This window comes from Cryptomeria japonica, chromosome 8 (genome assembly GCF_030272615.1).
Source record: "Cryptomeria japonica chromosome 8, Sugi_1.0, whole genome shotgun sequence".
Lineage (NCBI taxonomy): Eukaryota > Viridiplantae > Streptophyta > Pinopsida > Cupressales > Cupressaceae > Cryptomeria > Cryptomeria japonica.
Genome location: NC_081412.1, coordinates 449076199 through 449102991, shown reverse-complemented (window position 1 = coordinate 449102991; position 26793 = coordinate 449076199).

Here is a 26793-nt window from a genome sequence, read left to right as displayed (position 1 = left end):
GACAAGATCTTCATTATGTTTAGACAAGTTCTCTTTTAGAGACAATGCTAGCTCAAGATCTAGCTTTAGGTTCTCCTTTTCTTCTGTTTCAGCAATCAAGTTCTCATGCATAGTGTCTTTTTCCCATTTGGTCTTTATAATCTCTTTATCTCTTTCCTTGATAAGATCCTCAACAGCTCTTCTGGCTTCTGGTTCCTGACTCATGCGGATAGTGAGACCTTCTAGCTCACTCCTTAGATTCAGTTTCTCACCGTTCAACTTTTCTTCTTCTGCTAAATCATCAATATTGGCTTCATCTGAAGAACTATTATCAAATATTTCTAACAGTTTTTCAGATAGCTCTCTCCTTTTGACTTGAGAAGCTTTCAGTTTGCCCCTAAGGGATTCAACTTCATTTCTACTAGCTTCTAGCTCTCTAGCCATCTTGAAGTAGCTCTTGCCCCCCATGGTAGTTTCAAGACTCCCTTCTAAGCATTTAGGCTTCAAAGAAGTTAGGCTTTGATACCAATTGATGGACTTGAAAAGCACTGAGAGGGGGGGTGAATCAGTGACACCAAATAAAATACTACTTCAAACACTAACTGTTAGATGAACTTAATCAAGCATTTAAACAAAATACATGCTATCCAAAATGATATAACAACATCCACAAAAAGTAAAGCATCCACCATAACACAAGTGTTTATACGTGGAATACCCAAATAGGTAAAAACCATGGTGAGATGGAACTCACAAGTTAACTATCTGCAATAATAGATAACTGACCGGTTAAGGTCTACAAAGTGCTCTGCTAGGAGCGAATCTTGTTAGAGATCCCAAGCTTGATTAGAAGCTTATACCCTGTTAAGAGTACTACCTTGTTAGAAGTAACCTCGTTGGAGGATTTGAGAATCCAAACTAATGGATCACCTTGTTAGAGGATTTGTACAATGAATCTTGCTAGAGCTTACCTGGTTAGGGGATTTGATTTTGTTGTAATGATTAGAAAACAACAAGAATGGTTTGGTCTGTTCTGAGTAGCAAAATACTTGCTTGATCAGATCCTTCTAAGTACATTCAACACTGGTCTTCATCTTAACACTTATTTCTCTTCAACAAAAGCTTTCACTGTTTATGCATATCAGTATTTGCATAACATCATTCTCTATCACTTTTAAATGATTCACTAAGATGTCTTAGTATAGACACTCAAATCTTATGTTGGCCTAAGGAAATCAAAACACAATTTCCTAGGTACAGTGTATCTAGACAAGTGATCAAAACTCATCACAAAAATGACCGCCAAGAAGTCAGTGCTAGTAAATCATCACAAAATCAGATACTGGTTAGAACAGTCAATACCGGTTGGAACAAAACATGTGAACCGATGTTCTGGAATCTTCCGCTTGATCTCCATCTTCTTCTTCATCTTCATTTTGATGTCGACTTAGTGTAGCCATAGGTTGTCTCTTATGCACATACCGGTTGATAGTGTAAACCAAATAAAGTTACACCGGTAGTCAATGTAATCATATGTGTTTGAGAGAGTGTTTCATCAATGACAACAAGTGATTAATACATTAGAATCATCATCAAGTCAACATGTAACCCCTATCCTAAGGCTACACTATCGTTGATATACATGCATATGTAAATCTCTATACAGTATGTGAGCATACAATACCACCAAGTGAAAGTCATTGAGTACTCTATAATATTGTACACTACCCTTTCCCATCCAATAAAAAATCCATTTCCTCCTAAGTCAAGATATACGCGCCCACTTATAAGTCCTTCTATGTACAAGGGGATCCTCAATGTTGTCCTCCTCTGTATCGTAGACCCCATTATCACTCGGTTCTAGTCCATGGGTAACCTCGCCCCATGGAATATCCTCTACATGTAGTAGTAAGTCTCATCTAGGTTATACTCTAGGATCACTCCTTGAATATAAATTTGAAAAATTCTCCATGCATCCTCCAAGGTAATAGTAGACTCTCTTGTCAGCAGATGAAAACTACTCATCTCACTCTGCTACCTCTCTACCGAGGCCATCATCATGGCATTATGTGCATGTACACGTGGCCATCTGTGTACTCTCCAATCTAATGGCTAGAATAAACTTCTAGTTTAGGTCATTGAACTTGATTCATATCCACATCGTCGTGGGATATTGCTCCTTTGACTTGATTGATAGTGGTCACTCCTATTTTCATTCATGCTTAGGTCATTATTCCATTTTCTTCTTTCAATGTATGTATCAATTTTACTCTCCCATGTGTTGATCAATGCATGTGCCCTTTCAGGAGCACAACATCAATCTACAATCACATGTGTTCAATAGCACATATGTTGTTGTTAATTTCCCTCCTCCCTTTTCCCTTTTTCATGTAGATGATCTTTTAAGCCTAGACATAAAAGTTCTCTTTAGCTCATGTGTAGACATTGATCCCTAGTCACATGCATTAATGCCTAAGTGCATGCATCAAAGACCAAACATTAATGCCAAAATGACGATCGACATTTCTGCCTCGCATATTTTATCGCCCACCTAAACTAGTAATAAATGCATCTATCTACCAAATCACTAGTCATTTTCAGTCACTTATTGGTGCCACTCACTATGGTGGTCATTGGTTCCCTGAGACACGCTCCCCATAATACAAATGACACAAAATGTTCACCATTTTATCCTTCTCCTCCTTAAAGAGATTCTAATTTTTTAACTAAGATCGTGCAAATGACCCCTACTAGATCCCCCGTAGCCTATTTATTAGTTTAACTTGTTCTTGACACCCTTGCTCACTCTGTCATTCGCACGTCCTTTCACCTTTTCCTTTTTTTCTATTCCTTCACCAACTAAACTCATTTTCTCTCTTCTTATTCTTGAAACCTTTCTTCTACTATTTTTAGAACTTGCCCTAAAAAAATTATTTTTTGGCCTGTTTCTCAAGGGGGCATAACCCTTTGTATTCCCTCACTGGGGCATACTCTATCTTTGACCTAATATTGTTCCACAACACCACATCAAAGAGGGACAAAATATAGACACCCTAAATTCAACTTCTTGAATTTATTAAATAAATATTTTAATTAAGTTAGGTTCACTAAAGCCTTTATTCTTCTACAAAAATTAATTAAATTATATTTATTTAATTATTATCCCTAGACATGATTAATTTCATAATTAATTATGTTTCCTTTTATTCTTTTAAGGATTGATTAATTTCAATAAATCACACCCCACCTTAGTCAAAATCCTAATTTCCTCTAATCTGGATTAGTTACTTGATTAACTTTTTTTTTATTCCTTATCTCATTAGATTTTCTTTTAATTTTTAATTATTTCCAACTACCCAAGTCCACATGTGACTACCCCTAAAAAATAACTTGCATGCACAGGTCATTTTCCAATGTCCACCTCACCTTTTGACCAAATATTTTCTCTGTTCTCTCACATGTGTGAGTGTGTTCTTCCTAGTACACTTTTCTCTTTTCTTTGTTTGCCATCTCCCCCCTCTTACACCTCTTATACTTTACCACTTTTGTTTCAACTTGTCATCTTCATATTCTTCCGAGGATGTGCTCACGCATGTGTGAGCACACCTTTCCCTCTTCCACATGACAAGTGTTCTTCCCAATGCCTCTGCCTTGTGATACATGCCACAAGGCTATGAACTCAATCCTATGTGTGTGAAAAGTGGATAGTATCTATATCTGGAATACACAACACTTCAATTAATTCATTGCATGCATGGTTAGTAAATCAATAAAAAATGAACAGTAAACCATCACAAAGCGACCTATTGCCTTCTAGTAGATGCGAGTTTAGTCTTACTCTCAGATTTTTATATGCAATACCAGTGACTAGATAACACCTAAACGAAGGATTTAATCTATATGAGTACAAAATTGAGCTAAATGGTTGCAAGATTAAGCTAGATAAATGCAAGATGTGCAAGATTAATGAATATTAGGCCAACATGATTAAGCTATGAATAATTATTAAGCTAAATGATTTAACAAATATGCAATAACTAATATGCAAATATTCTCAATATAAAATATTAATGAACCTAGAGCAAAAACAACATAATAACAATACAGTCTCCAGGATCCTTGATTAGGAGATGAGAGCCTGAATTTATAGAAAATTCAGAAAGAAACCTATAGTCGAGATCAAATGATGATGAGTGGTCAAGATTTTCCAAGAAGAAGCACAATCTAGGTGAATTGATGTGATTGGATACTTTTCTTAGTTTTAAAGGAAATTGAACTAAAATTAATATAAAATCAGAAAAAACTGATTTATTGTCTATTTTATTCAATTTTGAGATTTAATTGTTTTAATTGCTTTCCTGAGATTTTTTCAAATTTTAATTTGATTTTTAAGATTATCTCCATTTGATTTCTTTTCTCAAATTTTAATTCCTTTTTCCAATTAATTCCTTTTTTTGTGATTTAATGGCAAATTGATTTATTTAATTAAATATACTAGGATATTTAATAAAATAAATAGGATAATTATTTTAAAATGATTTACTTGAAATGATCAATTAATTAAATATTTATTTAATTAATTCAGAGTGATTAATTTGCCATGTGACATTTGATGATTTAAGAAATTAATTGTGTGCTCAAGATTAATTTTAATTGCCTTTGGTTAGGACCTTGGTGATGAAATTGAGATTAGGGGGCCTATGGTTTAGATGACCATTTTTAAGGTATTACAAATCCAACTCAGCTCTTCTCCTTCAATCTCATCCCTCCATGCCACTTTGTATCTTAGCCATCCATTCTTCCATAAAAAATCTATAAATTTGAGCCTTCTCCCTTCACAAATTCATCACTTGCAATTATATCCTTATTATGCTCAAATTTATTTCTTGAGATCCTTGTTGTTAATTTGTTGAGAGAAATCCACATCCAAAATAATCAAAAGAGCAAATCAATTGAAGATTGGGTGCACTCACTTTAGCTCAATCAAGGAATCACAAAGATATAAGCTTTTGTATTTACATTAGTTTCTTGTGTTTATACATTTAATTAGCTATTATTTTCATTGTCTTTAGTAACTATTAAGAATAAAAAGAAAAGAAAACAAGGCCAAAAGTAATAAATTTATTATAAATAAATAAAAAATATGAAAGCAGAACTAATGAAATAAATAAGTTAAAAACTAGAAGACATAACAATTATAACAAAATAATAATAATTATTATTATAATTATATCATCTGGCTCTGCACCTTTTCTTGGTACTTCAAGTTTTACATGTATTTGGCCAAATTATCAAGTAATAGTACTCCTTTGTTTGAAAAAATATTGTTGGCTTTGGGTTTGCAAATATATTGTCTTGTTCTTTCCTCACTATTAGATTATGGATCATTTTCTCAAAAATTATAGAGTGCTTGTGAAACCTGGAAGGGGGGAGTTTCCTTTTACAGAGCCCCTTGATGATGGAGAAATTGGTAGGGTTTTCAAAGTATCGTGCCCTGACCGGCTTGATGCTATCAAAAGTATAATTGGGGAAGGGATTTTGTCACCTCCTGCACCAAGACTTTTGTTTCCTTCTCAGTTGTTATCCATCTTCTTATCTAATTGTTTAGATGGTTTACAGTCTTATGAACTCCTAAAAACCATTGTGGATGACTATGTTATAACATGTTTTCTTCGTCATGGCGAATTGTTCAAGTGTGTGCATAAATATAATTTGGGCTCTGGTAATGGGTACATTTTGGGTCTTTTTCCCATATGGGATCTCAAACACACAAAATTAGGAGACAATTTTTATGCATTTGTTGCTTCCTTACGCAATGATGATCCTTGGCTCCTCTACCATGCTTTGCAGATACATAACAAGAGCTCGATGTAAACAGAGTGAAGGCTCTAAAAGACAAGTATTTTCCACTCTCCTTTCTTATTTCATGCCCAATCTCTCATGGAATTCCAATAGCTGCGGAGGGAGGTGAAGGGGGATTCGATGTCTTTGCTACTAAAAGGAAGAGGGGAGGCCAACCAGAAGAGGCTTCGACCTCTAAAAGACAAGCCCATGGGTAGACACTAAATGGGCTTTTTTAAAAATTTAAATTTTACATGCTCTGTAAATATCTGACTTTGATATATTCGGATTTATTTCCTTACTAAGTAGTTTTAGGGTGTTAATAGGTAGTATTTACTTTATTTCCTCATGTTTATAAGTTGATATAACATGGATATTTTGATACTTGATGGTATTTGGATTCTCATGCAATTTTGTATGTAATGGCCAGTACTATAATTCAGGCATTTTGTAAACTTTTAAAATATTAATAAATATAATGCGACCTATGCCTTTGACTTACAAAAAAAAAATTATAATTATAATATAATAAATATTATGCACTAATTTTAAAAATTATCAAATTTAAATAAAAATATTAACAAGATAAAACAATAATATATTATAATTAAAGAACTCAAAAGTATACAAAACAAAATAAAACAATAATAATTAAAGACGTCAATAAACTATAATTTAAATTAAAGCTTACAACTAAGACTAAAAGACTAAACAAATTTAATATAATATAAAGCATAAAAATAAAACTAAAAAAATTAACCTAATGAATAATGAAATATTATAATTAATTTTTTTGATATAATATGATTTAATTAAAGATGTATAAAGAAAATTAAAGTACTAACAAGGTAATACAAAAAATATTAAAACTAACAATAAAGAGGATGATAAAAAATAACAATTTAAAGTAAATAAATAAAAATTAAAGTAATAACAAGATAAAACTATTAACAAAGTAAGCCACCAAAAGACTATTGATCAGGTTGAAAGCACCAAAATACTAGGGGAGGTGAATCAATACTCCCACATATTTAAAAACTTTCTTCACAACTAAAACCCTCCACAAAAAATATCAAACAAACTTGATTGATCTAAAATAGTTAATGCATAATAAACATGAAGAACACAACCACAAGATAAACATTGGATTTTATATGTGAAAAACCCAAATGAGAAAAACCATTAAGAGTGTTAACTCGTAGGAGAATATAACTAGTTATATTTGTGTTTACAAAAGAGTTGGCCCACTGCCAGATTATAAAAGTAGCTCACTGTCGAACTGCTCACTGTAGATACACAAAGAAAAAAATGGCTCACTGTCGAAATGCTCACTGCAATTGAAAAGGTTGAACTAAAAGGGATTGCATATCCAAATGCATGGGACCAGTTCTAAAGTTAAGCTCAGATTACAAATCTCAAACTCCACAGCAGATCCGGTTAGAGATCTTTGTACAATTGTCCTGTAGGAGGTCCAATAAAGGACTATTGCACCATTGTAACATTGTCTGCCTTTGTTGTCCAGAACTCACACTTCACGCACTTCTATCTTCGCTACTAACTCTCTTTCTCACATTGCACACCTTCATACACTTATCCCTTTTTTGCTACTACATATGCATATGTATGTATGTATGTAGACACCTAAAATAGTCCTATTTTATTTATTTAATTATTTTATCCTAATTCTTCTATTAATTAAATAAATATTTATTTAATTAATTCATTCATTTATCCTCTTCTAAGTCTTTCTTCATTTAAATAAATACTTTTATTTGTTTAATTGATCCCACTTCTTCTATTAATTAAATAAATCTTTATTTATTTTATTAATTCATTAGCCTTTTCTACCTATGACACATGTCATTTATTTCTTAATTCCTACACTACCTATCATCTCATTATTTTCTTATTTCCTTTACCTACCCTCTAATCCTAGCCGACCATCTATCTTTTACACCTCTTAATCTTATCCCTCCATTTTCCTACAGTGTCTTCTATATAAGAGGATAATCTCCTTCATTATCAACCCTAATCATCTATTAAACTCCTAAGTATTCTAAGCATTCTACGCATTCTAATCCTCATAGCATTCTAATCAATCTTATGCAATCAAGCTATCAACCACATTTTCGTTCTTTGTTGAGCTCTTGTGTACATATAAAATTTGAGAGAAAACATATCAACCAAGATCAATGGAGATTCAAACCCTAGTGGACATGTGATGGTATAATCTTTGTGATTTTGTTTATTTTCATTGTCTTAAGTAATCTTCATATGTAATGGTGGATCTTTGTTGTTGTTAGGCTAGGGTTTTGTGGTTGAATTCAATATTGTTGTTTCCATTATCCACTTTTCACCATACACACCCAGTGGGACATGGATTTTTCTTAGATCTATGTTTTTGGCAAGTTTTTCTAACCCTATATTGTTGTTTTGTAAAACAATTTAGAGAATAACCTTGTGCAGCTAGGGTTTTGGACACAAGATTAAGATCTTGGAGAGATTTGATCTGATTTCACAAACGGCTTAGAATTTTTGGACAAAATTTTGTTTCCAAGTTCAAAAAACTTTCAAGAGATCTCAATCCAAAATTAAGAATTTTTAGAGCATGTTTGCATTTCTATGAATTTTAATGATTTTTCATAAAAAATTAATTTTGAGAGAAAATGAGTGACTTTTTCAGATTTTCTTATATTTTTCGAAATTTCTCAAAATTATACACAAGATCTGTTCTTTGTGATTTTAATTTTGATGCAAAATAATTCCTAAAAAAATGGATCTTTAAAATTTAGGGTTTTGCATTATCGATCATATCTCACAAACTGCTTAGAAATTTTGCAGGAATTTTTTTATGTAGGTTTGGAATGCTATCAAGAGTTTCCAGTAAAACATTTAGAGTTTTTGGATCAATTTTGCATTTTATATGAATTTTTTATGATTTTTCATTAAAAAATTTTTTTGGAGCAAATTAGATTTTATTATGGATTTTCTTACATTTCTGGAAATGTCTTGAAATTTTACATGTTCTCTATTTTTTATGATGCAAAAGAACTCATGGAAAATCAGATCTTTGAATTTGTCAAAAAATGCATTGTCGAAGGCCCCTATTTCACAAAGTCTTTTGGATCTAAAATTTACCTAACTTGTGTGCTTGTAGGAGGGGCATTATTTCAAAACTACTAATAATCTTGGTGCAAGAACTTTGGAAAAGATTTGATTTTAATTTTTTTTGCTTTGTCTTCTTAGTCTAGCAAACACTTGAATTGGTGCACTAAAATTGAACCAATGTCTTTTGTGTCTTGAGCAATAGGATCTTTGTGTTTAATCTTTAGAGGGTGTGCCTCCCCGTGTGGTCACTAGGACTACTAGTGAGGAGGCAATGACCTAAGTGGTAGCGAGGCAAACCCCCCTCTTCTGAACCACTATAAATAATTGTATCCATGGTGAAAGCCATGGGTAACGTGTACTGATTAGTTCATACCGACACTGTCTCCCCATAAACCCGTTTGATCAAATTTATTTGATCAATAATAGGGCGTAACTCCTATCAGTTGGGAGCATTATGTATTTATAGAGCTGAAAGGGTCGCATGTATGGCCACACGAGTAGATGGCCTTACTAGCACTTTTTTGTCTTAGAAAGCCAAAATCCTTCTAGTTGTTGGGGCAGGAGGTCGGACCTTTGGAGCGGCCCACACACATACGATTCTTAGTAGAGATACAAAGTTCACCACAGGGAGTTTTTATGGGGACTAGTTCTTGGCTACCCCAGAGAAGTGAATACCGAGGGTGGAGCCAATGGCGTCAAGCACCTAAGTATCTGCTTTGAATAGCGTAGCCTTGGGGGAAACCCCATGTGGGATCAACAACTATTGTCCTGGCCAACCATAGGAATTGTGCTTGTCTTCTTTTAAACATTCAAACATTCAAGACCAAACATCAAAACATTGTGTCTTTTGTGTCTTCAAGTGTATGCAAAACATTTTTATATCAAACAACATACTTTTATTTGAATCATTTTGAGTCTCGATGCCTGCAAACATAGAGTCCTCATCAACATTGTGTCCTCTTGTCACGAAAAAATGGTCACAAATTCAAATTTGGTCACAACAACAACTTCACAAGTTGGAAAAATTGCACTCAGATTTCAGAAACGCGTCTATGTCTGATAGAAACGCGTCTGTGTAGGACAACAACGTGTTTGTGTTATCATAGCAAACTGCATTCACAAGATTCTCAGAAATGCATCTGTGCAGTATCTGGTCAAGTCTATGTTGGGGAACCGCATCTGTGACATATACAGACACATCTATGTTTAGTATTGGGAAAATTTATAGCCCAACAAACAAGAGCAATCCATTTCAGAATTCTTGAGCTTCCTAGGTTATTTCTTAGGGTTTTCATCTAGAATTTAGCCTATTTTTGGGTCTCACAAAGTTCATCATTGCTTTACACCTTGCATTACATTCACATTTGTCTAAAGTTGATTCAAAAGGTCACTTGCTTGTCCTCATCTTGCTTTGTCAACACAATACATACAATAACATTTTGTTAAGTGATCCCTCATCAAGGTCTATCACCTTTGGGTCTCATTTGGTCTTACTTGGAGTCAAGGTCAACTTACCTCATCAAGAGATCTATCATCTCTTTGGAAGTCACACCTACTCTACCACATACATACTTGGTCTTACAATTTGGACATTGCAAGTATACCTCAGATTCATTTACATTTCACCCAACTCTTAGTCTTCCATACACTTTCCATCTTCATCTAGTCTCACACATTTTGGTGAAGACCTAGTTCATGGTTGAAATCCATTCCCAAAATCTAGGAGGGAAGCTAAAGAGGCTTGAGAGTCTCCAAACATGAATGGATATGAGTACGACAATGATATCTTTTTCAATTTTGATCATATCACATTACTTGACATGGACATCTATAGAAACATTCAGAATGTTGAGAACATGGATGATACAAACAACAATGGTGCACAAGATGACAATATTGACAACATTTCAGTACATTCAGTAGAGGTGGAGGAAAATATCATGGATCCCCATTTTAATAGATTGGTTGAAGAGATCATGAGAAGAGATAGACAATATTTCCTACAAGTGATGACACAAAGTGGACCTAAGATACCTCATAATTTTGGCATGTCCCAAATAGTGGAAAATCGACCTATTCAAGAAAGTCAACTCAACATGGATCAAAGGAGACCTAATAGTGGAGGTATTAGAGGACCACGTTTCATGCCTGAGTCACCATCATCCTTGTTTCAAAAACCTGAGATCTCAAATACACGTGGTCAAGCTTATAATACTCACAAAATAACATCTCGTGAATAACTTCATCTATGCAAACCTTTATGGAAATCTTATGTGGATAAATACACTCAATCACATACCAATGCTAAGGACCAACCTCAAAAGCAATTGGATATCCAGAGGCATGCTCAAAATTTGGACACAAGAAAGCCTCGTGTCAAATTTGGGAGCAACACACAAGAGAAAACTCATGATGTGCCTTATGACCCTATACCAAGTGGTCCCTACACACATTATCATTATAGACCTCCTCCATATGAGCATGTTTACAATCAATACCATCCATATATGCAGTATCCTCCTCCTCCACCTGGTGGCTCAGGCATGGGATATGGTCCAAGAAGTCCATCTCCACCCAAAAACAATTTGGAATAGCAGATAAAGGACTTACAAAAGAAGATGGAGGACATCAATACACACAAATCGGCTTACACAATGAGAGATATATGTCCCTATCCATTTGATAAAATCATTCCAATGCCTCCATTTCCTACACATTTCATAACACCAAAGTTTGATAAATACAGAGGCAAGGGGGACCCTAAGGCACATATAAGACAGTTTTTCATAGCTTGCATTGAGGTAGCAGCAAAAGAAACATACTTGATGAGATTGTTCCCACAAAGCTTAGGTGAACAAGCTATAGAATGGTTCTCCCAACTTCCGCCTGGAATTAAGTCATGGGGTGATCTAGCAGAAGATTTCATACAACATTTCTCATATAACATAGAGACAAATATATCAGTTTCCACTTTATGCAATACCAAACAAAAAGATGGGGAGTCATTTTCATCATTCTTACAAAGATGGGGGAATTTAACCAGCAGATGCTATTGTGAAATTCCACAAAAACAAATGTTAGAGATGTTTACACAAAATGTCAACAAAGAAATTGGTTATGACTTGAGGAAAGCCTATTTGTCCACTTTCAAGAATGTCATTGAGAAAGGCTTAGCAAAAAAGAAGGTCTTAATTGAGAAAGGAATCATCAAGATATTCAAATAAAATAAAGAGGATTTTAAAGGAAAGGACAAGCCATGATTTTGGAACAAGAACAAGAACACAATAAATGATGGCATTGTTGATGCTAACATAGTGAGACCAAAAATCATTCTTTCAAGATCAAGTTCTTCTACAAACAACCAAGTAAATACTCAAGGAACTTCAAAACCTTGAAGGAAATACACCCCATTTGGAGAACCACTTGAGTCGGCTTTTAGGAAGCTAGTGGCAACCAAGATAATAACAATTCCAGACAATCCTCCATATGAGCCAAAAGTCAAACCAAATTGGTGGAATGATGGTGCAGGAGCACCCTTCAAAGGGCTCCCACCATTTTCTTTTGATTGTGCTCATGCTTCTTTAAGAAGCCATTGTACATGCAATAAGAGCCATGTGCTCATTGGTCCTAGTTAGGGTCCTAGTTGAGGTCCTAGGGTCATGAGTCAAAGTTGAGTTTTTTTGGAAATAGAAGGTATGTGTGCCTTTGAGGTGTTTAGGGGTCCTTCTTAGCATGGTGGTGTCCATAGGTTAGCCCAATGTGGGCCTAGGAGTCAAGAAAAGCAACATTGAGAAAGTTGTTCAAAAGTTGCAAAAGTTGCATGACAACTTTTCAAAGTTGTCAAGCAACTTTTCCACTTAGTGGTCAAAATCTTTAGTTTAAGCGTAGAAAACCCTAATATGGGCACACAAACTGAGGAGAGGGTGGTATAAGTAGTTACAAACCCTAAGATAATGGGTTGGATGTCAAATGTTGTACGGCCCAAGCAAAGTGACTTGACTGTGACTGCAATTTTGTTGCCAGTCGGCACAAATGGAGTAAAAGAAGATTGTTAATGGATTGATTCAAGCAAAATTGTGTTGTGTGTCTTGTATGGTGTAATTATTTCCTTTTTGAGCATTTAGGTTAGGTTTTGATTTGTAAGTGAGGTGTGTTTGTAAATATTTTGTAAATTGCCTTCTCACTGTCCAGTTTTGGACTATTTGAGAAAATGGGTTCATAACTCCATTCCCCATTGTGGAATCACCATGAAACCATGGGGAATGAGAGTCCAGACCTTGCAATATACTCTAAATCAAGCAAGGCCCTGGAAGATGCAGGGAGGCCATCTAAAGACCCACTCCTAGGTGAGACTGAACAGTGCTCGGCTAGGAAGGGTTAAGTTGCAGAGGTCTTGGAGAGCAAGGAAGGTCAGAGAAGGAGGCACCCTTTGGAGGAGTTGTAGAAGGGTGAGTGGAGCACCATTGGTGTGAAGGAGGAGCTTCCACCAATCCAAACAAGGAGGCAAGAGCACCAAACCTACATTGTGACCCTGGCAGGCCTAAAAACCCTCTTTAAAAACCCTTAAAAACCTTTAAATCTACCAAGGGCAGTGTACGGACACTTGGAGGCCTAAAACTAGGAAAATCCTTGAGCCCTTTCCAAATGAATAGTATGTCTTTTAGGAAGTTTCACAAGCAAGTGCATCGTTTTCAAGAGGGAGCCCTAAAGGACCGGGTAGGAGGCCTAATTGGTCACAATCCTTGTAGCCCTATTTTGTAGGCAAAAGACAAAATTGTGAAATCGGTAAGGGGTAGGAAGCTTGAAACCTCTTGGGGGCACATGAATGGGTGGAAAAACCTTGTATTGGTCCTGACCCATCCTTGCTAAGACCTAGGAAGGTGTGGAACAAGCCAAACCCTTATTAGCCTAAGTAAGGGTTCCTTGAAACTCATGAGTAGGTGAGACCTTAGGAGTAGTTTATCAAATTGTTGGTGGGTGGATTGGGCAAGGTCAGGGGATTCCACAAGCAGAGGAAGTCCTAGAGACCCTAGGGTGTGGGTAGAGCACCTGGTGATCCAAGGAAAGGATCCAAGAGCATAGACTAGGCTAGTCTATCCCAAATCCCATCCCATCAGATTGGTATCAGAGCAAGTTAAAGATTTGGTGGACTGTGTATGTCTCTATATACTGGTGAATCAGTAGGGGAGAGTAGAATGGTCACTAATGTAGAGCTAGCTAGGGAGGTAGAAGAGCAGAAGGAGAATAATAGACTCCTTGAAGAAGCTATGAGCGAGGTAAGGGATAAGTTGCAAGAAGTGGTGGATCAGAGGACACAAGGACCTTGGGGTGAAGACACCAAGGATAAAGGCAAGAAAACCATTGACATAGATGAAATTATACCTGAACCAAATCCCTTGTTCAATGAAGAACCTTTTGTAAAGGCTATTAAGGCTTTGAACACCAAAGCTTTTGAAGGATTGCCATATTTCAGTGGAAGGATGGACATTGACACTGTCACGGAATGGATTGAGGGTATAGAGAACCACTTTGAGTGTGAGGGGGTGACAGAGGCTCAAAATGTTAAGGTTGCAAAATCAAGATTAAGGGGAGTAGCTTTAACATGGTGGAAGTATCTGCAAGAAGAGAGGGTTAGCATGGGGAAGCTACCTATTGCCAATTGGAAGGCCATGGTGAGTAAGATCAAGGAGAACTACTTACCAGAGGATTATGAAGTCCAACTTCATAAGAATAGATAGGGATTGAAGCAAAAAGAACTTGATGTGACATCCTACACCAAAGAATTTCAAAAGCTTTGTCTTAGATCCAAAGTCCAGGAAGATGAATCTATCAAGGTGGCTAGGTATCTAAGTGGCCTAAAGTGGAACATTCAAGAGGAGATAAGCCTATGGACTCCTACTACTATCCAAAAATGTCATCAGCTTGCTACCAAGGTGGAAGAGAGGAACAAAAGGAAAGGAGACTCTAATAACAAGGGTAGAGGCAGAGGTAGAGATCAAATGAGTCACCGAGATGGCTACCAAAGCAAGGTGAATGAATAAAGGAACCAAGGAGAAGTAAAGTTGACTGAGCATAGCAGTGAAGCCAAACTTAGAGGGGGGAATTCTAGAGGAAGAGGTGCACAAGGTGGTCCAAGTAGGGGTAGAGGTACCGGCAAGGGTAACTCCTACTTTGCAACTATGAAATGTTACAACTGTGGACAATTGGGACACCCGACCTATAGATGCCCTGACAAGCCTACATCATAAAACAGTGGAAAGAGGGTTGCTTATGCACATGAAGACACATCAAGCAGCAAGACACCTAAGGTGGACCATATTGAATCAAAGATTGGAGAAAACTTGATGTTCAATAGGGTCTTGATAAGGCAGCCAGTTAAGAATGAACCTAAGCATAGGAGAGCATTATTTAGGGTGAGATGAAAGATCCTTGGTAAAGTTTGCAAGGTGATAGTTGATTCAGGGTCAACTGACAACATAATATCAGAGGAGGCAACCAAGAAGTTGAAACTCACAAGGATACCCCACACTAACCCATATAAGGTGACATGGTTGAATCAAGAGCAGAGTGTGCTAATCAATGAACAGACTTGGGTAGAGTTTTCTATTGGAGGATACAAGGATAAGATCCTTTGTGATGTGTTACCCATGGATTCCTGTCACCTATTGCTAGGTAGACCCTGGCAATTTGATAGGAAGTTGATCTATGATGGAGAGGAGAACTCCATTTCCTTTAAGAAGGATAGCAAAACCTTTAAGATTCAGTATTTGACAGAGAATGAAGAGGGAACATAAAGAACACCCAGTGTCTTATTGGCTACTGGTAAAGAGTTCTTACACTTGCTACATGAGGAGGAAATAGTGAGGTGTGCTATCTTTGTGAAACCAAAGGAGGAGGAAGACAAGTTGCAGGCAGAAGTACCCAAGGAGGTGAAGCAAATGTTGCAAGAGTATAAGGACATAGTGAGTGATGGAGCACCTGCAACACTCCCACCAAGAAGGTCTATAAGCCATCAAATAGACTTTGTTCCCAGTGCATCCCTACCTAACAAAGCTGCATATAAGCTCACACCTTACCAAAACAAGGAGGTAGCAAGGCAAGTGCAGGAGTTATTGGAACAAGGACTGATCAAGAAGAGCATCAGCCCATGTGCAGTCCCGGTAGTGCTAGCATCAAAGAAGGGAGGCAAGTGGAGACTTTGCACTAATTCAAGGGCAATCAATAGGATCACCATAAGGTATAGGTTTCCTATTCCTAGAATAGAGGATTTGATGGACTGTTTAGGAGGTGCTATGTATTTTACTAAGCTGGACCTTAAAAGTGGTTATCACCAGATTAGAATTAAGGAGGGAGATGAGTGCAAGACTGCTTTCAAGACCACAGAGGGATTGTATGAATGGCTTGTGATGCCATTTGGACTCACCAATGCCCCAAGCACCTTCATGAGGTTGATGAATGAGGTGTTGAAAGACTTCACGGGTAGGTTTGTGGTGGTGTACCTAGATGACATTCTCATCTATAGCAGAACCAAAGAGGAGCACCTTGAGCATTTGAGGTTAGTCTTAGAGAAGTTGCATGAAGAGAAGTTGTCAATCAACCTAGAGAAGTGTGACTTCTTGAAGCAAGAGCTGGTCTACTTAGGATTTGTGGTGTCTAAGGGAACTTTGAAGATGGATCCAAGCAAAGTGGAGGCAATCTTGAATTGGCCTGCACCTAGAACAGGGACTGAAGTTAGGAGTTTCCATGGTTTAGCCCAATTCTATAGAAAGTTTGTGAGGAACTTCAGTGGCATATGTGCACCAGTCCTTCACACCATAAAAGGAGGCCTTAAAACTAAGTTTAAATGGACTGAGCAGGCTGACAAAGCATTTCAATTATTGAAGCAAGAAGTAGCCACAAAACCTATCCTACTCCTACCTACTTTTGACAAGCTATTCAAATTGGAGTGTGATGCAAGTGGAATTGCAGTAGGGGGTGTATTGAGTCAAAAGGGAAGACCTGTGGCATTTTTCAGTGAGAAGCTCAATGAAGCAAAGAAGAAGTACTCAACCTATGACCTAGAGTTGTATGCATTAGTTCAGTCTCTCAAAAAATGGAGGCATTACCTACTCCCAAAGGAATTTGTGGTGTTCACAGACAACCAAGCATTGAGTTACATTAACACTCAAGAGAAGCTTAGCAATAGACATTTGAAATGGATGGAATACCTCCAATCCTTCACCTTCACCATCAAGCATAAGAAGGGGCAACTCAACAAGGTGGCAGATGCTTTAAGCAGGAAGTTGTTGACAGTTCAAGAGTTACAGTTGCAGAGCATAGGAATAGAAGGTTTCAAGGATCTCTATGAAAGAGATGAAGACTTCTCATCAGCTTACAAGGTTTGCAAGGAGTTTGAGAACCATTTCCATGGTGAGTATGCAGATTACACTCTCCAAAATGGTCTCTTGTTTAAAGGTAATCAGTTGTGTGTGCCTAGAGGATCCATGAGGGAAAACCTCATCCAAGAGAAACACAATGGTAGTTTAAGTGGACACTTTGGAGTCAACAAAACCTTGGATTTAGTACAGAGGTACTACTATTGGCCCAAGTTGCCAAGAGATGTGAAAAGGTATGTAGAACAATGTGGTGTGTGCCAAAGAGCAAAAGGAGGATCAAGCAATGTTGGTCTTTATCAACCATTGTCGGTCCCAAATAGGCCTTGGGAATGTGTAAGTATGGACTTTGTAGTAGGACTTCCCAAGACAAAGACAGGTATGGACATCATCTATGTGGTAGTAGATAGATTTTCCAAGATGATCCATTTCATTCCATGTAGAACTATACATGATGCTAGCTATGTTGCACATCTCTTCTTTAAGGAGATTGTGAGGATTCATGGAATCCCTTTAAGCATTGTTTCAGACAGGTACAACAAGTTCATGGGCCATTTTTGGCAAACATTATGGAGGAGACTTGGAACTAACTTATCATTTAGCTCAATTTACCATCCACAAACTGATGGTCAAACTGAAGTCATCAATAGGGTGTTAGGCAATTTGTTGAGGTGTCTAACCAAGGAGTATGGATAGACATGGGATCTAATCATTCCACAAGCAAAGGAAGTCCTAGAGACCCTAGGGTGTGGGTAGAGCACCTAGTGATCCAAGGAAAGGATCCAAGAGCATAGACTAGGCTAGTCTATCCCAAACCCCATCCCATCAAATGACGATGAGTATTACGAATATCACAAGAGCAAGGGACATAAAACATGAAATTGCCATCGTGTGAAGAACATTATATAGGATCTTATTGATAGAGGTGACATTGAGATCAAGGGACATACATCCAATCAAGAACATGAGATGTTTAAGGAACCATTCCTTAAACATGACAAGGGAAAATCCAAAGCCACAGATGATCAAGCTAACTATGCCAAAGTGTCCTATGATTATGATTCAACCAATAACCACATTTCGATGGATAACTATGTTTCTACTATTATCATAAAGGACAAAATGCCTAAAAATTCTACCCAAAGAACTAAAGTTGTCCTAAAATGCATTGGATGTTCTTCTGAATCTACCTTCGAATGTAATGTCACAACTTGTCGAGGTAAGGTCACCCTGCAAGGTGCTCCAGCTGAAATCACCACTTCCTCATCGACCAAACCTAAGTACGACCTAGTAGAACAGTAGGGAAGACACCAACACTTATCTCAATCCTAGAACTGTTGCGTATCTCTCCTTTGCATAAATCCATACTCGACAAAGTCCTAAAAGAAACCTTTGTACCCAATTTTCTAAACGTGGACCACTTTCAAGCCATGGTGGGATACCTTTCCGTTCCACATTCTCTTACATTCACCGAAGCTGACGACACCTCTACAAGCTAACCGCATAATGCACCTTTACACATTGAAGCCTTCCTGCACAAAAACTAAATAAAATGAGTCCTGATAGATGGGGGAGAAGGTCTGAACATTTGTACATTGAATACCCTTGAGCAATTGGGATATTTTGAAAATCTTGTGAATTCTACACATGCAATCACCATTAAATCATGTGACGACGAAGAGCGCTCATCCAAAGGCACAATCACCTTACCTCTCAGAGTTGGGCCAATTACAATGGGTGTGGTTTTTCAAGTCCTTGATCTAGATCTCACATACAATATACTTTTGGGACATCCATGGATTCATGAGATGAGCGCATTCCCATCTACATATCATTGATGTATCAAGTTCCCACACAATGGATTTGAAGTGACCATAAAATCTGATCTAAACCCATTCATATATTACAACAATCTGCGACTTAGATCAGAAATAAAAATCCCAGTCAATCGAGAGGTTGTTACTTCATCTGCATATGTTGATCCAAAATCCTTGAAAGCTTCTACATCAAATCAAGCAGAGCTCAAAGAAAAGTTCAAGGTTACAGACATGGGATGTGGTGAGTATATCTTTCATGTTGATCAACTCCCACTATCTCCTAAGGTATTTAGTCTAAAAGAACAATCTATAAACAATTTGCAATATCAAGGAATTGGGTGTGAACCACCTAGTGTTGTCGCTACTAAGTTTGAATGCAAATCTCGTCTAGTGGTGCAAGCAACTCATGATATCAATAGTCCTAAGAGTGGTTCCAACAAAGAATCTATTGAGTGTATCGCTAGCCCTTTTGAGAACTCGCATAGCCTTACCATTTCATCCACTCATTCTATTTCCACTCCTCTCCCAGACTTGGATCAACAAGAATTACAAAATCCCTTACTCATTGGGGATCAATAATCAAGATTTGAAAAGAAAAATCTAAAAGTCAAAAATAAAGAGAAGTCCTTCAGTCCAAATCAAAATCAAAAGCTATTGGACTTTGCAAAAATCAAAGTCAAGGATAAAAATCTTATGAAAGAAAAAGAGCAAGAGATGATCTTCCCTAATACCAAAATAAATGGGGGCAAAAGTTCTTTAATTTCAAGTAAAAAAGAATACTTGTTGATCCTAAGTCTCCATCATGCTATCCTACTTTCACTTCTTTTCAGAATCATAAGCCTTCATAACTCATCTACTTATTCCACACATCCATTCCCTTTTGGTGATACATCACATCAATGGACCTTTAATGGAGCTTCCTCAAAGGACTTTGTTATCAAGGATGCCTAAACTTCTTCAGTTGACACGCATATGGGCCTATGTAGTCCACACACTAGTAATTCTATCTCAGTTCCTTTATCAATGAAGACAATCACTTGAGATACACATCTCAATCAAGGAATGACACAACTACAATCATAAGGTTAAGCCTCATACACTTGAGATGGATGACTTAGTTCTCAGAGAAAATCCAAAAAATTAGTAGGACAAAGAGAAGAAGGGCAAGTTTGAACCAATTTGGTTTGGTCCTTATGTCATCACAACAGCCTACGGATTGGAAGCATATTAGCTTTTAACCCCAGATGGAGAACCTTTGGAAGATCTGATCAACAACATGCACCTTCACAGGTTTTACACATAGCTCTTCAGCATATCCTAATTCAAAAATTAAAAAAAATTAAAAATAAAAAATCATAAAAATAAAAAATAGTTACTTGGTGAAAACCTGGAAAACAGGCACCTCGTGACACAAAGAAATTGAAAAATTGAAAAATAAAAAAAGTAAAGAGAAATAAATTCGTCCAACAGTGAAAATGACTTTGCTGGCACCCCGGGCAAGTACCATGGTAAAAACTGGGTTACCGGCACCATGTGTAGAGACATTGCTCCTCCCTCCTTCAGGATTCAATCTCATCCCTTCGCTTTGCACACACTCACAACCTATCCATCCATAATAAACTTACTCATTCCCATCATAGCTTGTTATTGATCTACCTAAGATTGGTTAGCCATTCATAATAATCCCTCCTTTTCACCCCTTTCCATCCATAATAAATCAGCTCCTATCCGTGGCTAAGGAAAATCCTAAGTCTAGTGATGGGTATGGAACTAAGAGCATCACACATTCTGAGGAGTACAGTTTCTTCCAGTTTTCTTTAGTCTACCCACACACAATCCACAATAAAGCAACACTTGCATCACAAATCCGCAATAAAGTTTCATCTTCTCCACAATAAAGTATTGGTTTCATGGATTTAATCAGTTTCAGATGAGACACAAGAAGCAACGGGCTTTAACAAATCAAATCTTTCAACAGACTCAGACAACATTATGGTTTGGTGCTATCTATCCCTTTGTGAACAAAAACATTGTGACCACAATCAAGTAGACTTATACAAGTGACAAGAGACACTAAACTTGAGGACTATAGTGGATGTTGGTGTCGAGTCTTGGTTTTCTTTTGATTTTATCTTTTGGTGACATGTCTTTTACATTTTCTGGGATGTCTCTGACTAGAGATTTTATCTCCAGGTTGTCTTTGACTAGAAAGGAAAGGATGGGATATGCTCACCTATTGTTTTGTTGTATGTGGATTGTCTCCTAGTAATGTTATGACTTGTCCAAGGATATGAGGATGTTGTGAGTCTAGTGTGAAGTGGGGAATTCCTTGTTTGCGACCATCTGATCTCCATGCAAACGGGTACAATGAATTTCTTAGTCGAGCTTATACCTCGATTGTCATAACCTCTTTGCCCTAATAAAAGCTCAATGATGATAAAAGCATAAGAAGCTCTTTCACTTCCATATCTTCAACCTTCCATCCCCTTTCTTGATTGACCTCCATCGTCCTTCTGGAGTCCACCTAGTCCTCTATCACATGACTGAGTATAATGACACACCAAAAATATTTGCATTTCATGTAGTTTGCACCTGCATTACCACATATTAGCAATTCATACATATAGATATCACAATTACATCACATTCTGCACACAACACATGTTAGCACATTTTACATTCTCATCATGTAAATAGTTATTTGCATTATCATATTCATCTCCATTTCATATATTCACATTTGCATCATGCATAACATATAAAAACATAAAAGAACAAAAATATTGCATTTTATCATGTACATATTTGCATCCATATCATAAGCATCATATAGAAGCATGCATCACATAGAAGCAACATCACATAGGTACACATGCATATAGCTACCGCAAGGATAAATCATCTCATATATATCTCAAAAACATAAGTGTCATGATACAATAATGTCAAAATACATATGGCTACAAAATCACTCGAAGTTGTCTACATCATCATACAAAAAGGGTACAAAACTGATACATAGGGAGCCCTCTAAGGCTATGATGAACTCCCTCCCTCGGAGCCAGCTAGCCTCGACGGAATATGAGCCCTAGAAGTTCCTGCTCCAGGATCATCTCTCCTGCCCTCTATTTGGTGGTGGTGGAGGACCCATGACCCCACTACTAGACGCATGTCTCCTATCTCTCCCTCTCATGGTGGTCGTAGCCCGCGATGGTCTCCGAAAACTCCTAGCCTGCTGATTTGGTGGCACAACTTCATAATACAAGTCTCTCCAATAGGCTATCTCCTCCCCTACCTGTAGATTATAGGCGTATTTGGCCCCTGTGTTCTTTGTTGCCTACCTACCCTCAATGTTGTCTCAACCTCCATGTAGCACTGAATAGCCTGATATCTCTCCCACTCAGTGTCCCTCAACTGTCTCCTAAGCCTAGCCCAATCTCGCTCCAGATCCTGGATCTCATCTGCTTGTCCCTGGCAGATCTCCCTCAAGGATAGTAGCTCATCCTCCTCCTTTGCTCCCACCTCCCCTATCCCTATGGTTGTCCCTGTGGCTGTCCCTGTCCCTGTCCCTTTCCTAGAACCTATGATGTTGGCACCTGTAAAGGCAGTCCACCTCTACCCCTGACTACATGAGCCAGTCTCTCCTCTCCTCCATCTCTCCTCTGAGCCACTCTCCTCTCTGCTACTGTGCCCCACCTCCATCATCAGCCCTTGCCTCCACCATCCCCGCTATCATCTCTGCCATCCCCACCATCACCCTCTATCAGCTCTCTCGGATCTGTCAGTCATGAAAATGGATGCTCTGCCCAATATGCATTGTACTCCGCATCCACCCCTGCATCCTCCACCTCTACCCAAATATCCCAAGGCATGGGAACCATCTCCAGCATCTGTTTCACTGTTGATCATAAGAAAGTAATGGACCTAAATGATCCTGATCCCTCACTATCCGTGCATACATCCCTGAAGCCCATGGCATTCACTATATCCTACCAAACTGCCTGCATACTCTATCTATCAACTATTGCTCAATGACATATGGTGTCCTCCCAATCAAATACCTACTCCTGAACACATATGGTAGCTCCAATGCGTCATCCTCTAACTCCTCACAGTCTCGGTAAGGCCGCCATATCACACTGTCTACCTCATCAATCACTCAGTGCCAATACTCTAGCCTCCCAATCTGTGGCTGGGAAGTAATCATATCATACAAATGCAAATAATTGAGCCCATGTCCCCTGCCTCTAAAGTGTATTGGTCGTGTAACCAGAAGATGCTCATATGTCCATACCTACAGTAATGTCACTCCGCGCCCCAATCCCGTTGATCCATCATACACAAACTGATGCAACTCATAATACAAGTGTGCCAGGAGACACAACCCCCATGCAAACCTAGTGTTCTCAGTCACCAATGTCTCCAGAGTCCTCCCCCATCCCACAACCAACCCTCGTGTCACCCTATCCAGACAGAGAAACCCACTAATAACTCCTGTCAACACCACTGGTAGAGCCAATAATGTAGCTGTCATGGTGTCCTAGGCCACATGTCCTGCCCTCATCTCCAGTTTTGGATCCCGGAACACTCATCTCAGTGCATCTCGATCTTCCTCTCGATCGTAAGGAACTAACTCCCCATCGATCCGTATCCATAGTATCTTGTACACATCCTCTAAGGTGACTGTCATCACACCCATCGGTAAATGAAAAGTACATGTCTCTAAGTGCCATCTCTCAGCTAATGCAATCAGCAATCCCATGTTCACCCGAAACTTAGGCATATACATAATGTATCGTAAGCCCATGGCCTCAACTGCTTCTCTATCCTCCAATGTCAACTATGGTTGTAATCCCTAAGTTGAAGGGTATCTCTCCCGTGACTCCAACATAGATAGGTCCTCCTGCAATCAAGCAAATCAACTGTGTCAATCCTATTAGTACTCCTTGTTCATCACAAAGTGCTGCTTTTTTATCCTAGTGCTTAAATCTATCATATGGCACTCTATCCTAGTAGTACTCCTTGTTCATCACAAAGTGTTGCTTTAATCTTTTCTTTTAGGGCACCTACTTGAGTGTATCCTCTTGAGTAGCTTACCCAATTAACAATGTATGTTCTATCACAAAATTGTCAATTTCGGGCTTATCCAATTGACAACGTATATTTTATCACAAAATTATCAATTTCTGTGGTACTCCCTGTTCACCACAAAGTGCCTCGCTCTATCCTATCCTAGGGCATCTACTTGAGTGTATCCTCTTGAGTAGTTTCCTGACTGGCAACGTATGTTCTATCACAGAATTGTCAATCCTAGCCCTATATGTTATCCTAGTGTTCCCTAGAGGACCTGTTTAAGTGTATCCTCTCAGCAGCTTATCCAATCGACAACATATGTTTATCACAAAATTGTCAATTTGACCTTGAAGACATAAATGTGCATTCATAACAAACATTCTTAAATACTACACAAATGTTCTATATTTCATAGACGCACCTAGATTACACAGACGTACCTCTGTCATGCATACACGTGCCTGTCCTGCATAGACGTTTTTGCATTTCACAAACGCGCTCGCATTTGTGATAGATGCCTTTCAAACCATAGACGTGTTTAAACTCGACATAGACGCGCCTAACCTGCCCAAACATGCCTAAAACCAACGCAGATGCACCTACCCATCTTTTGCCCTGCTTGACAAGTTTCTAAGACATACCTAATATGCATTTAATGACCTATCTAAAATGCATTTATGACAAAAATTAACGCAACAAGGTACAAGGAGGTTTTGTGGTACTCACTGGCTCTCCTGCATCTGCTAGTCTCTGATATCGGCAAACGCGATCGAATCTATGCACCGATTCCATCGTTGCTAACTGTTGACTTCTTTGTGCTCACTCTGCAATCTGATCTCTTAGATGTGTGGATGACAATGAGGATGTTTTCCCTCATAGTCCATCTTATATATTTCCCTAGCCCTAGTCTCCCGTGTCAGTTTTCTTTATCTCGTGACTCTGTCACTCTATCCTATCTTGTCAATCCTTTCTAGCCTTTCTTTCTTATGGAGATTGTCTGCTATCTTTTCACACATTTTCATCCAATCTCTCAAGGGGGAATATCATTCCCATCTTGAGGAAACTTTGTATCAGTTCATCTTATCTTCTTTGAAACAACGCGACAAGTTGCATTGTCTCAAAGAGGGGCAAAATGTAGACACCTAAAATTGTCCTATCTAATTAAAATCCTAATTCTTCTATTAATTAAATAAAACATTATTTATTTAATTCATTCATTTATCCTCTTCTAAGCCTTTTCTCATTTAAATAAATACTTTTATTTATTTAATTGATCCTACTTCTTCTATTAATTAAATAAATCTATATTTATTTTATTAATTCATTAGCCTTTTCTACCTATGACACATGTCGTTCATCTCTTAATTCCTACACTACATGCCCTCTCATTATTTTCTTATTTCTTTTACCTACCCTCTAATCCTACCCGACCATCTATCTTTTACACCTCTTAATCGTATCCCTCCATTTTCCTATAGTGTCTTCTATATAAGAGGATAATCTCCTTCATTATCAACCCTAATCATCTATTCAACTCCTAAGCATTCTAATCCTCCTAGCTTTCTAATCAATCTTATGCAATCAAGCCTTTTTGAAATCAAGCTATCAACCACATTTTCATTCTTTGTTGAGCTCTTGTGCACGTATAAAATATGAGAGCAAACATGTCAAGCAAGATCAAAGGAGATAGGAAGAATGGAGATTCAAACCCTAGTGGACATGTGATGGTATAATCTTTGTGATTTTGTTGATTTGCATTGTCTTAGGTAATCTTCATATGTTATGGTGGATCTTTGTTGTTGTTAGGTTAGGGTTTTGTGGTTGAATTCATTTAGTCTTTCAATATTGTTGTTTCCAATATCCACTTTTCACCATAAATAGTGTGTGTGTGTGTACACACACACACACAAATAAAAAATAGTGTGTCGGCTATCCCCAACACATTATCAATATGCTCATGTCAGCCTCTGCAAGACTTCTACACACTTCCTTTACATACTTCAATTGCCAATGCATATATCGCGATTACCAGAATGGGGTAGGGTCATCTAGACCCAAGAATACCAACGCATTGTTACAAGATCAAGCTCAATATCTTTAAAATGTAGAGTCCACGTGTACTAAGAGGACTGCAACACAAAGCTCAAAGAGATACTACTGATATTGACCAAAACAACTAATACTAGGACACATAATTGATATCGAAATAAAAAAGAACACAAAGTGCACTCAAAAAATCTAGAACAAGAATCATCTAGGGATATCTACAACACATATAATATCTGACAGCAACATCTGAACTGTACATACTGACTGTGCACAACCTTGCATACAACATCCACAACATCTGCAACATTCACAACATCCAAAATATCCACAACATGTGGACTAAATTCTAGACCACATACACTGTCTGGTCCAAACCAAATAGTTGGTTTGACATCAATGACAATACTATTCACATAAGTCTAACAAAGACAAGCCAAGACACTAAAATAATAAAATCTAATAATAACCAAAAAAAGTTTACAAAAATGACTAACAAAATAACTTCCTACTTCACAACAAAAAGACATGTAAAAATATTTAAAATAATATAACCT